This window comes from Piliocolobus tephrosceles, chromosome 1 (assembly GCF_002776525.5).
Source record: "Piliocolobus tephrosceles isolate RC106 chromosome 1, ASM277652v3, whole genome shotgun sequence".
Classification (NCBI taxonomy): domain Eukaryota; kingdom Metazoa; phylum Chordata; class Mammalia; order Primates; family Cercopithecidae; genus Piliocolobus; species Piliocolobus tephrosceles.
Window position 1 is genome coordinate 189,166,964 of NC_045434.1, and position 12,708 is coordinate 189,179,671.

General features: G+C 42.5%; 1 pseudogene; it reads left to right on the forward strand.

Annotated features, from left to right (window-relative positions):
* Nucleotides 1-461: 461 nt before the first annotated feature.
* On the forward strand, nucleotides 462-5,868 carry LOC111555869 (annotated as a pseudogene).
* The last annotated feature ends 6,840 nt before the right edge of the window (nucleotides 5,869-12,708 follow it).

Genomic DNA, 12,708 nt, shown 5'->3' on the forward strand with positions numbered 1-12,708 from the left:
TGCCCAGTCCAGCGGTCTCCAGCACGGCCCCTGTGACCACTTCTGCCCACAGCTGGAGCACAAAGAAAGCAAGAGCCACCCTGAACAGACACCCACATATTTCAAATGAGTGACTAGATGGTAATTTTTTAAAAATAATGCCAAGGAGAAAAGCAGAAATTAAAATAAACACCCTACTAGGGAAGCAACGAGGCCTGTGCAGCCAGTGAGTAACAAGACAGAGGAACAGGGCTGTGTGATGATGTTTGCCGACCCCTCCACCATTAAAAACAAGTATTAAAAATGAGATTTCACAACTGTGTCATTATAAAAATGAATATAATCCAGCCTGGATTCTTTATTACCGATCCATTATTATCCTAGCCATTTTTTTCATCTGATTTTGAAAGGAACTAAAATTAGAATGTTTTCCTGGGCTCCTAAAAGTATGGTGGCCCCCAAGCAGCGGGCCTCCAGGTCTAATGGCGAAGTTGGCCCTGCAAGGGAAAAAGACAGAAAAATTCATGTTCTGCTGCACGCATTCCCTACCTACCCCCACCCCCAACCTGGGAAGATTAAAAATCAAAGTGAAGATCGAGGTGATTCATCTCTTTCCCGCTTGTTCCTTCTTTGCTTTGCTGCTTTGCTTTTCCTCCTCTGCTCCCGGCCCCTCCCCTCCCACTGCCTCTTTTTCCTTTGCAAACCCAGGTGTGATCTGTTTGTTCCCAGTTCCCCAGGGGGCAGGAAGTAGGCTCCCCTGAGCACAGCGCCCAGTGCCCATCTTCGTTCGCCTCTCTGCCTGTGTCTGCTACTGCTGGGACTCGGACCCTCGCCCTGCCACCATCTATGCCCGTCACCCTGGAGAGGACTCCTGCTGTGTCCTGAAAAGGCAGAAAAGGAAGAGGGGTTGCAGATGGAGGAAGAAGTTTATGGATTTAAAATAGCAAAGCAACTTGTGGATGTGTATGTGGATGTGTGTGTGTGTGTGTGTATGGGCCTGACCACACACACACACACACACACACACCGCTCCTCCATTCACGTCCTCCGGAAGAGACCAAAAGGCTTCAAAAATAGAAGTGCACATGAAGGATGCTTCATGCCCTGTTCCCCGCATGCAGAGAAGAGATGAAGACGGGGAGGTATGGTCAGCTTTCAAACCAATACGCCCCCCGCCCATCCCATGTATGAGGACACGGTGACTCAGTGACTGTAAGAGTAGGACACATCCCATGGTGTGGTCAGTGTGCAGAAACCAGCTGTCTGCTGATGGATGGCCCCAACTGCACAGCAGCAGCAAGGATTACGCCAAGGGCAGGAAAAAAGTCTTTGGAAATAGATTGAAAATCAGTTTATTTTTTTCAAACACAATTTTATTGAGTTCTAAACCCAGTGGACTAAAAAGTCGTTTGGGTCCTGGGAAGCACTGGGAAAGAAGGGAGAACCGGAGAGGATAGGGCAAGGGTCTGGCTGGGAGCCCAAGGTCAAGTCTGGCTGTCAACTGAGAAAGAAGAGAAGACAAGTCTGTGGCCCAGAGAGGTTGCCAGGTCTGGGGGCAGCAGCAGGGTTCTTGAGAGAACAGGGGAGCAAGCCTGCCCTGGTACCCAAAAAACAATGGCTATCATGTACTGGGTTTATTCTCTGTGCCTGACACTTTACCTATAGTATTTCTAGTCTGCACAATAACACCGAAAAATGTAGGATTTATTATTTCCCTTTGACAGATGAGAAAACAGAAGCCTGGAAAAATAAAGACATGTGGGCCACAGAGTTAGGAAGTGTGGAGTCAGAATGCAAACCCAGATCAGTCTGCCCCAAAGTCCACTACACCAGCTGCCAGAAACCCCGGTCTAGAAGGGGCAGCTAAGAAGGGAGGAGCCGATGAATCTCTACAGTAGCACTGTGGCCAGATCTGGAAAGCCAGACAAGACACCTGTGCGTCCTACCTGGGTTCTGCTGTCTCCGCGTAGGCAGCCTCGGGGCAAGGACTCAGCTCCCCAGGCCTCCTGCGGTTGGTGCTGGCTCCTTGGCTCCCAGCAGCCGCTGACCACAGCCAGCAAAAGGCCTGGCAGGTCCTGAATCAAAACAACGGAGTGGCTGAAAGTCACTCTCTCCAGCTCCTTGCAAGTGGGTTTGATTTATTTTGACAGCTATATTATGCTTGGGTCATTCATGAATTCCATCAGCATTGTTGGGAAGTTCAAGAGTTTAGGAATCAAAGTATAGCATTTAGAGCTACTTTCTCTGTCCTCAGGAAGGCCTCCACAAGCTTAAGCCCCTGTACATGTGTGACATGCTGACCTCAGAGGGTCATATCACATATTGAAATAACAAATAGAAATGTGCAGGAGCAGAGGGACAGCGACACCTGGTTCTTAAGCAAATTCTAGGTTGGAACAATTAGAAGATCTGACTGATGTTAAGAGTAAAGTGAGAGGCGTCCATTTCCAGCAGCCACAATGGAGGCTGACAGAGGCAGGAGCCTACCCCTGGCCGCACCACCTCTGGCACATGGCACCCTGGGCTTGGAGGGAGACGGCCAATCCAGACACACTCACACTCTCATCTCTTTCCTTGGCTGGAAACAAGTACAGGAAGCTCCCCTCCTGATTTCTTACACTCCCTTCCCCCCGACGCTCCTCTCCTTTGACTGCTCCCTTCCCCCTTCTTATGCCCCTCTCAGACCACCCAGCGGACGCCTCTTCCCGCCCCCCCATCCCTCCCCTGCGTCTCCTTGTAAAGTTCCATGAGATGCTCGAGGAGCACCTGCTGGTGGGGCACCCCGCACTCTGCTGGGCATCACCCTCCACACCCCTGGCATTCCTCTCCACCTCCAGAGGCTTGGAAAGGAACAGGGCAGGTGAGGCCCTTCACCCACCATCTATGCCATATACCCATCACCATCCCATGAGGAAAAAAAAAAAGTAAAACAAAAACAAAAAAAACTTTTGTACAGAGATATATTTTTATTATACAAAGTTTGTACAGTACCAAAAAAGAAAAAAAAAGGTGTAAATTTTTTTTCATTATTGTAGGTAAACGGTAGTGGAAGCCTTTTTTGTAAATGTAATAAAATGTATAAATATGGTTTTCAGAAAACATCAAGTGCTGTAAATATGTAATCTACACACCTTCTTGGCTTGTCTGCAGTATATACATTTAATTTATCTGTCTCTGTATATGAGGCTTCCCCCTGGGGTCCTGCATTATGGTACTTTCCTGAATTTGAAAGCAATTTTAAATTTTTTGAATTCAAATAAAATATAAATTTTTGCATTGGTTTTCTCACATTTTTATGGCCTCTTTCATGACTAGGGGCAAGTGTTTGTTGGGAAAGGGGACGAAAGACATATTTTAGCCTACAATCCAAGGTAGAAATATGGGAGTCCGTTTCTTAACTGCGTTGTGTTACCACTGCTACGTGTTGGAAACTCCGAGCAAAAATGATAGTGCATACCCCACATACAAAAGTTAACTCAAAGTGGATCAAAGACCTAAACATAAGACCTAAAATTATAAAATGCTTACAAGAAAACGTAGGTGGAAAGCTTCATGACATTAGATTTGGCAGTGATCTCCTGCATATGACATCAAAAGTATAGGCAACAAAAGAAAAAACAGATAAATTGGACCACATCAAAATGCACAACTTCCGTATATCAAAAGATACAATCAACAGAGTGAAAAGGCAAACTATAGAATGGGAGAAAATATTTGCACATCATATATCTGATAAGGGGTTAATATTGAGAATCTATAAAGAACTCTTATGAGAGATGTGTACAGTCATTTCTCCAAAGAAAATATACAAATGGCCAACAAGCATATGAAAAAATGCTCAACATTACTAATCATTAGGGAAATAATCAAAGCCACAATGAGATGTCACCGCACACCCATTAGAATGGCTACTATTGAAAAATAATAATAAGTGCTGGTGAGGATGTGGAGAAACTGGAACCCTTGTGCCCCATTGGTGGGAATGTAAAATGGTGCAGCCACTATGGAAAACAGTATGGTGATTTCTCAAAACACCAAAAATAGAATTACTGTATTGTCTAGCAGTTCCACTTCTGAGTATATACCCAAAAGAGTTAAAAGCAGGGTCACAAAAAGATATATTAATAGCGGCATTTATTCACAAATGCCAAAAAGTAGAAGGAACCCAAATGCCCATCAACAGATGAATGAACAAAATGTGGTACATATGTACAATGAAATATTATTCAGCCTTAAAAAAAGAAGAAAACTCTGACCCATACTGCAACATGGATAAAGATATTATGCTAAGTGAAGTAAGCCAGTCACACACACACAAAAAAACAGATATTGTGTGATTCTATTTATACAAGCTATCTCGAGTCATCAAATTCATACAGAAAGTAGAATGGTGGTTGCCAGGGACTAGCGGGAGGAAGGGATGGGGAGTTACTGTTTAATTAGTATAAAGTTTCAGTTTTATAAGATGAAAAGTTTCTGGAGGCCTGGAAGCCCTACGCGTTCTTCTTGTTTTAGAACAAAGGGCTCAATTGACACCAGGTATGACTTGTCAGCCTCTACATGATCTCCTGATGGAAGAGGTTTTTTTAGTTGAATATGCTATGAAGGCTGTGCAAAATAGTAGTACAGCCACTGGACTCAGAGGTAAAGATGGTGGTGTCTTTGGGGTAGAAAAGGGAGTCTTCCTAAACTTTATGACGAAGGCTCCAACAAATGACTTTTTATTTTATTTTATTTTATTTATTTTTATTTTTTTTTGAGACGGAGTCTCGCTCTGTCGCCAGGGCTAGAGTGCAGTGGCCGGATCTCAGCTCACTGCAAGCTCCGCCTCCCGGGTTTACGCCATTCTCCTGCCTCAGCCTCCTAGGTAGCTGGGACTACAGGCGCCCGCCACCTCGCCCGGCTAGTTTTTTGTATTTTTTAGTAGAGACGGGATTTCACCATGTTAGCCAGGATGGTCTCGATCTCCTGACCTCGTGATCTGCCCGTCTCGGCCTCCCAAAGTGCTGGGATTACAGGCTTGAGCCACTGCGCCCAGCCACAAATGACTTTTTAATATTGATTGGCATGTTGGAATGGTGGTAGCAGGTTTGTTCACAGATGCTCCTTCTTTGGTAACGAGAAGAAGCTTCCAACTTTAGATCTAACTTTGGCTATAACAGTCCATAAAAACATCTTGTAGACACAGTTGCCATGCATATACATTCTGCAGTGCTTTTGGCTATAGTTTTGCAGTAGGTTCTTACAGAGTGAATGGCAGGGCACAATTCTGCAAGATATTTCATATGGTTATTGGGATTGTGCCCTTGGCAAAGACAGGTATGCTGCAAAGATAGAAAATACAAAAGCAGGCCGGGCGCGGTGGCTCAAGCCTGTAATCCCAGCACTTTGGGAGGCCGAGACGGGCGGATCACAAGGTCAGGAGATCGAGACCATCCTGGCTAACCCAGCGAAACCCCGTCTCTACTAAAAAAAATACAAAAAACTAGCCGGGCAAGGTGGCGGGTGCTTGTAGTCCCAGCTACTCGGGAGGCTGAGGCAGGAGAATGGCGTAAACCCAGGAGGCGGAGCTTGCAGTGAGCTGAGATCCAGCCACTGCACTCCAGCCTGGGTGACAGAGTGAGACTCCGTCTCAAAAAAAAAAAAAAAAGAAAATACAAAAGCTTCTGGTGAAAGAAATGACCTGCCATGTTATTGTTAAGAAGTTGCAAAAATATTTACATAGTACATGATGAAGTTAAGAATAAATCTTTTAAACTAGAACTCAGCAGGGTTGGTGAATTAACTAAAGGAAGACATGAAATTATTCCAAAAGGTATAAGGGAAGAAGTAGAGAAACATGCCAAGGAATCTTTGAAGGAAGATGAATCAGATGATGACAAGATATAACATTTACTCCAGCATCTATTCTATTTTAAGTTTCTTCTGCAGTCCCAGGTAACATTTAGCCCCCTGTGGATTATACACACTCACTAATCAATTTTCATTAAATTTTTGTATTGTGAAAAAGGAGAAAAGTTCGGGAGATTGCACAATTATGTGAATATAGTTAATGTACTTAATGCCACTTAACAATGGTTAAGATGATCAATTTTGTGTTACATATATTTTACCACAATAAAATTGTTTTTTATTTATAGTGGAGGCCACATCAGCTCAGACCTAGAACCTGGAGACAAAGAAGCTGCTCCCCTCAGGGCTGGAGTTTGGCCTGGACTGAGGAGCTTAGGATCTGAGGACCACAGTCTAAGGGCAGGAGGGCTTAGGCATTAGAAACTCCATAGCAGAGAAAGGCTAAATCAAGGAGGGTCATCCAGGCAAGACAGTCATGAGAGGAGTGGTGAGGAAGAAGAAGAAAGAACTGGCAAGAGCTAGGAGCCTATCCTTTCTTAAATGTACTATACATTTGTTAGCAGTCATCATTTTAGGTGGAAAATTCATCCAAACTACCTTCAGTTTTCTGATTCCCACTACCCTTCACTTTTGCACTGTACCTCAGCTCCAACTGCCCCCCTTGTCACCTCAATAACCTGATTTAGACCAACATTCCCAGTCTTTTGCTTTTTGGGTTTTTTATTTTTTTCTTTTTTTGAGACACAGTCTCACTCTGTCACCCAGGCTAGAATGCAGTGGCGCAATCTCAGCCCACTGCAACCTCCGCCTCCCGGTTCAAGCGATTCTCCTGCCTCAGCCACCAGAGTAGCTGGGATTACAGACACATGCCACCATGCCTGGCTAACTGTTGTATTTGCAGTAGAGACGGAGTTTCACCATGTTTGCCAGGCTGGTCTTGAACTCCTAACCTCAGGTGATCCACCTGCCTTGGCCTCCCAGAGTGCTGGGATTACAGGTGTGAGCCACCATCCCTGGCCCCCAGTATTAATAAAGGCATTCCATCTGGGACACACTGCCTGGTATTTCTCTCCCGGCCACAGGGAATCAGCAGGGTGGGTGCAGCCCTCCCACCTGAAACCTCAGGTAGCTTGGCAGGGATTCAGGGTCAGGAATTGGACTGTTGTCCAACACAAGTTCCTGTTGGATTGGGAATCAAGAGAGCAAGGGAGCAAATATTAAGTCTAAGTTCAGAATACAAGTTCATACCAGCATACAAACATGCAAATACTTCATAAGAAAACAGCCGACAGGCTGGGCCCAGTGGCTCATGCCTGTAATCCCAGCACTTCAGGAGACTGAGGCTGGCGGATCACTTGAGGCCAGGAGTTCAAGACCATCCTGGCCAACATGGCAAAACCCTGTCCCTACTAAAAATACAGGAGAAAAAAGAAAGGAAGAAAATAGTAGACAATTTAGTAGACAAAATAGTAGACAATTGCTGGACACCACATAGAGTGGGGAAAGACTTCCAAACAAAACAAGTATTCATAAACCAAAGGGCACAGATAGAGGGGCAAGCCCAAACTACGATGCCTTTGAGACAAACTGCACCCCACAATATCTACCTATACCAAGAGAACAGTGTCCCTGAACTAAAATCAAATAAACACTAACACCACTCCATTCCCTCACTCCAGTAGAAGCACCTGTTATTGCTGGTCTAGGAAAATCCTACATATTTATTTTCTCATGGACAAAAAAGGTTCATGGACATATCTTCAAGTTTCCATAAGAATAAAACAGAAAATGAGTAGTAAAGACATTGTAACTTGGGTATATACCTAAGAGTGGAAAAGAGAAAAAAAAAGCAAAGAAAAGAAAACGTTATAACTAATTAAAATACTCCCCTATAAAATAAATGAAGGAGGCCAGGCGCGGTGGCTCAAGCCTGTAATCCCAGCACTTTGGGAGGCCGAGACAGGCGGATCACGAGGTCAGGAGATCGAGACCATTCTGGCTAACACGGTGAAACCCCGTCTCTACTAAAATCTACAAAAAACTAGCCGGGCGACGTGGCGGTGCCTGTAGTCCCAGCTACTGGGGAGGCTGAGGCAGGAGAATGGCATGAACCCGGGAGGCGGAGCTTGCAGTGAGCTGAGATCCGGCCACTGCACTCCAGCCTGGGCGACAGAGCGAGACTCCGTCTCAAAAAAAAATAAAAATAAAATAAAATAAAAGAAGGAAAGCATCCCAACATTAATTAAATATAATCAAGCAATTGTAAATATTAAAGTTTAATACAAACCAGAAGCGTGAAAACTCAGGATACAAATAGACATAAAACAGGAAGAAATAAATGACAGCTTACAATAAAAGAACAAGCATATCTCAGAAATGAAGAGCAAACTGCAAAGTGTTTAACAGGAAACACACAGAAAGTATAATAAAGCACATATGGGAAGAAAACTTAAATATCTAAGAAAACAGAAATTATGTAAAGAAGTAAAAAAATATGAGACTAACAGTGATAAAAGGGCACTTTGGGAGGCCAAGGCAGGCAGGCGGATCACTTGAGGCCAGGAGTTCAAGACCAGCCTGGCCAACATGGCAAAACCCTGATTCTACCAAAAAATACAAAAATTAGCCAGGCATGGTGGCATGTGCCTGTAGTCCCAGTTACTTGGGAGAGTGAGGCAGGAGAATCTCTTGAACTCGAGAGGTGGAGGTTGCAGTGAGCTGAGATCACGTCACTGCACTCCAGCCTGGGCAACAAAGCGAGACCCCATCTCGAAAAAAAGAAAAAGAGAAGAGAGAAGAGAAGAGAAGGAAGGAGAAAGAAAGAAAAGAAAGGAAAGAAAGAAAGAGAGAGAGAGAAAGAAAGAGAGAGAAGGAAGGAAGGAAGGAAGGAAGGAAGGAAGGAAGGAAGGAAGGAAGGAAGGAAGGAAGGAAGGAAGGAAGGAAGGAAAAGAAAGAGATAAAAGACAGGCAAAGCAAGCCAATTTATGTACAATAGGAGTCCCTAAAGAAGAAAACCTCTAGGAAAACTATTTAGAACTAAAAGAAAAACTTAATATATATATTGAAAGGTCCACCAGGTTCCTGGGAAAATTATCCTGCAATGCTCAGCTCCAAGACAAACCCCAGTAAAACCATAAGATTTTAAAGAAAAAGAAAACATTCTCTGAGCCTCCAGATTATATTAGGTTGTTAACAGATTTCTTAATAGCCACACACAAAGCAAAACTGAAGGAAAGAAAATACAAGCCAAGAATTTTATTTGCAGTGATTTTTATGCATCCAGATGATGAGAACACAGTAATGAATATTCAAGAATTCAGGAATATTTTCCTCAGGAGCCCTTCCTGAAGAATCTACTGGGAGGACAAGTTTTAACCAACCAAGTGATAGCTGAGGAATTTCAGCAAAAGGACTGGTGTTAAGAATTGAAAACTGCATATTGAAATCTACAATGAAGATGAAAATAAAGACCAAAGAATAGTACGTAAATGTCCTAGGTTCTGACAAAGTGGAGATAACATGATTTTGTAATGGGAAGAGAAAGAAGAGAGAAAGGGGAAAGTAAAATGAGCCCATTGGTTGCCACACAGATAACAGGTGCGAATCAAAGACCATCTAAAGGTTTCTCAGACTGGGCACTATGGACATTTTGGGCCAGATGATTTTTTCGTTGTACAGCCTGGCTGTCCTGTGCATTATAGGATGTTTAGCAGCATCCCTGGCCTCTCTGCCCAATAGATGCACACCTCTCCCAATTGTGACAACCAAAAATCCTTCCAGACATTGCCCACTGTCTTCTGGGGAACAAAATGGATGCACTCCTCCCACCTCTGTTGAAAGTCATTGATCAACAGATGCATTGGTTGAGAACCAGTTAATAAAACAGTAAGAACCTAAATAGAAAAAAGAGGACTAATGACATTATATAAATATATTAATATAAAACTAATTACTAGAATAAAAATATAAATTTTGCCAAATACTAATACACATATTTTAAGTACTCCAAAAAAACACACTGTGAAAGAACCAGTGAATATGACAAATGCATGAAGTAAATACAACACAAAAATAATATGACAGACCTGAAAAGAAACGTAGCCACTGTATCATTAAATATAATTAGGTCTAATTTTTTTTATATACTTTAAGTTCTAGGGTACATGTGCACAACGTGCACGTTTGTTACCTATGTACACATGTGTCATGTTGGTGTGCTGCATCCTTTAACTCGTCATTTACATTAGGTATATCTCCTAATGCTATCCCTCCCCTCTCCCCCCACCCCACGACAGGCCCCAGTGTGTGATGTTCCCCACCTTGTATCCAAGTGTTCTCATTGTTCAATTCCCAACTATGAGTGAGAACATGTGGTGTTTGGTTTTCCATCCTTGCGATAGTTAGCTCAGAATGATGGTTTGCAGCTTCATCCATGTCCCCACAAAGCACATGAACTCATCCTTTTTTATGGCTGCATAGTATTCCATGGTGTATATGTGCCACATTTTCTTAATCCAGTCTATCATTGATGGACATTTGGGTTGGTTCCAAGTCTTTGCTATTGTGAATAGTGCCACAATAAACAAATGTGTTCATGTGTCTTTATAGCAGCATGATTTATAATCCTTTGGGTATATACCCAGTAATGGGATGGCAGGGTCAAATGGTAATTCTAGTTCTAGATCCTTGGGGAATCGCCACACTGTCTTCCACAATGGTTGAACTAGTTTACAGCCCCACCAACAGTGTAAAAGTGTTCCTATTTTTCCACATCCTCTCCAGCATCTGTTGTTTCCTGACTTTTTAATGACTGCCATTCTAACTGGTGTGAGATGGTATCTCATTGTGGTTTTGATTTGCATTTCACTGATGGCCAATGATGATGAGCATCTTTCATGTGTCTGTTGGCTGCATAAATGTCTTCTTTTGAGAAGTGTCTGTTCATATCCTTTGCTCACTTTTTGATGGGGTTGTTTGATTTTTTCTTGTAAATTTGTTTAAGCTCTTTGTAGATTCTGGATATTAGCCCTTTGTCAGATGGGTAGATTGCAAAACTTTTCTCCCATTCTGTAGGTTGCCTGTCCACTCTGATGGTAGTTTCTTTTGCTGTGCAGAAGTTCTTTAGTTTAAATAGATCCCATTTGTCAATTTTGGCTTTTGTTGCCATTGCTTTTGGTGTTTTAGACATGAAGTCCTTGCCCATGTCTATGTCCTGAATGGTATTGCCGAGGTTTTCTTCTAGGGTGTTTATGGTTTTAGGTCTAAAATTTAAGTCTTTAATCCATCTTGAATTAATTTTTGTATAAAGTGTAAGGAAGGGATCCAGTTTCAGCTTTCTACATATGGCTAGCCAGTTTTCCCAGCACCATTTATTAAATAGGGAATCCTTTCCCCATTTCTTGTTTTTGTCAGGTTTGTCAAAGATCAGATGGTTGTAGATGTGTGGTATTATTTCTGAGGGCTCTGTTCTGTTCCATTGGTCTATATCTCTGTTTTGGTGCCAGCACCATGCTGTTTTGGTTACTGTAGCCTTGTGGTATAGTTTGAAGTCAGGTAGCATGATGCTTCCAGCTTTGTTCTTTTGGCTTAGGATTATCTTGGCTATGCGGGCTCTTTTTTGGTTCCATATGAAATTTAAAGCATTTTTTTCCAATTCTGTGAAGAAAGTCATTGGTAACTTGATGGGGATGGCATTGAATCTATAAATTACCTTGGGCAGTATGGCCATTTTCACGATATTGATTCTTCCTATCCATGAGCATGGAATGTTCTTCCATTTGTTTGTGTCCTCTTTTATTTCGTTGAATAGTGGTTTGTAGTTCTCCTTGAAGAGGTCCTTCACATCCCTTGTAAGTTGGATTCCTAGGTATTTTATTCTCTTTGAAGCAATTGTGAATAGGAGTTCACTCATGATTTGGCTCGCTGTCTCTTATTGGTGTATCTATGAAGGCTTGTGATTTTTGCACATTGATTTTGTATCCTGAGACTTTGCTGAAGTTGCTTATCAGCTTAAGGAGATTTGGGGCTGAGACGATGGGGTTTTCTTAATATACAATCATGTCATCTGCAAACAGGGACAATTTGACCTCCTCTTTTCCTAATTGAATACCCTTTATTTCTTTCTCCTGCCTGACTGCACTAGCCAGAACTTCCAACACTATGTTGAATACAAGTGGTGAGAGAGGGTATCCCTGTCTTGTGCCAGTTTCCAAAGGGAATGCTTCCAGTTTTTGCCCTTTCAGTATGATATTGGCTGTGGGTTTGTCATAAATAGCTCTTATTATTTTGAGATACGTCCCATCAATACCTAGTTCATTGAGTTTTTGGCATGAAGAGCTGTTGAATTTTGTGGAAGGCCTTTTCTGCATCTGTTAAGAAAATCATGTGGTTTTTGTCATTGGTTCTGTTTATATGTGGATTATGTTTATTGATTTGTGCATGTTGAACCAGCCTTGCATTCCAGGGATGAAACCAACTTGATCATGGTGGATAAGCTTTTTGATGTGCTGCTGGATTCAGTTTGCCAGTATTTTATTGAGGATTTTTGCATCAATGTTCTTCGGGGATATTGGTCTAAAATTCTCTTTTTTTGTTGTGTCTCTGCCAGGCTTTGATATCAGAATGATGTTGGCCTCATAAAATGAGTTAAGGAGGATTCCCTCTTTTTCTATTGGTTGGAATAGTTTCAGAAGGAATAGTACCAGCTCTTCTTTGTACCTCTGGTAGAATTCGGCTGTGAATCCATCTGGTCCTGGACTTTTTTTGGTTGGTAGGCTATTAATTATTGCCTCAATTTCAGAGCCTGTTATTAGTCTATTCAGGGATTCAACTTCTTCATGGTTTAGTCTTGGGAGGGTGTATGTGTCCAGGAATTTA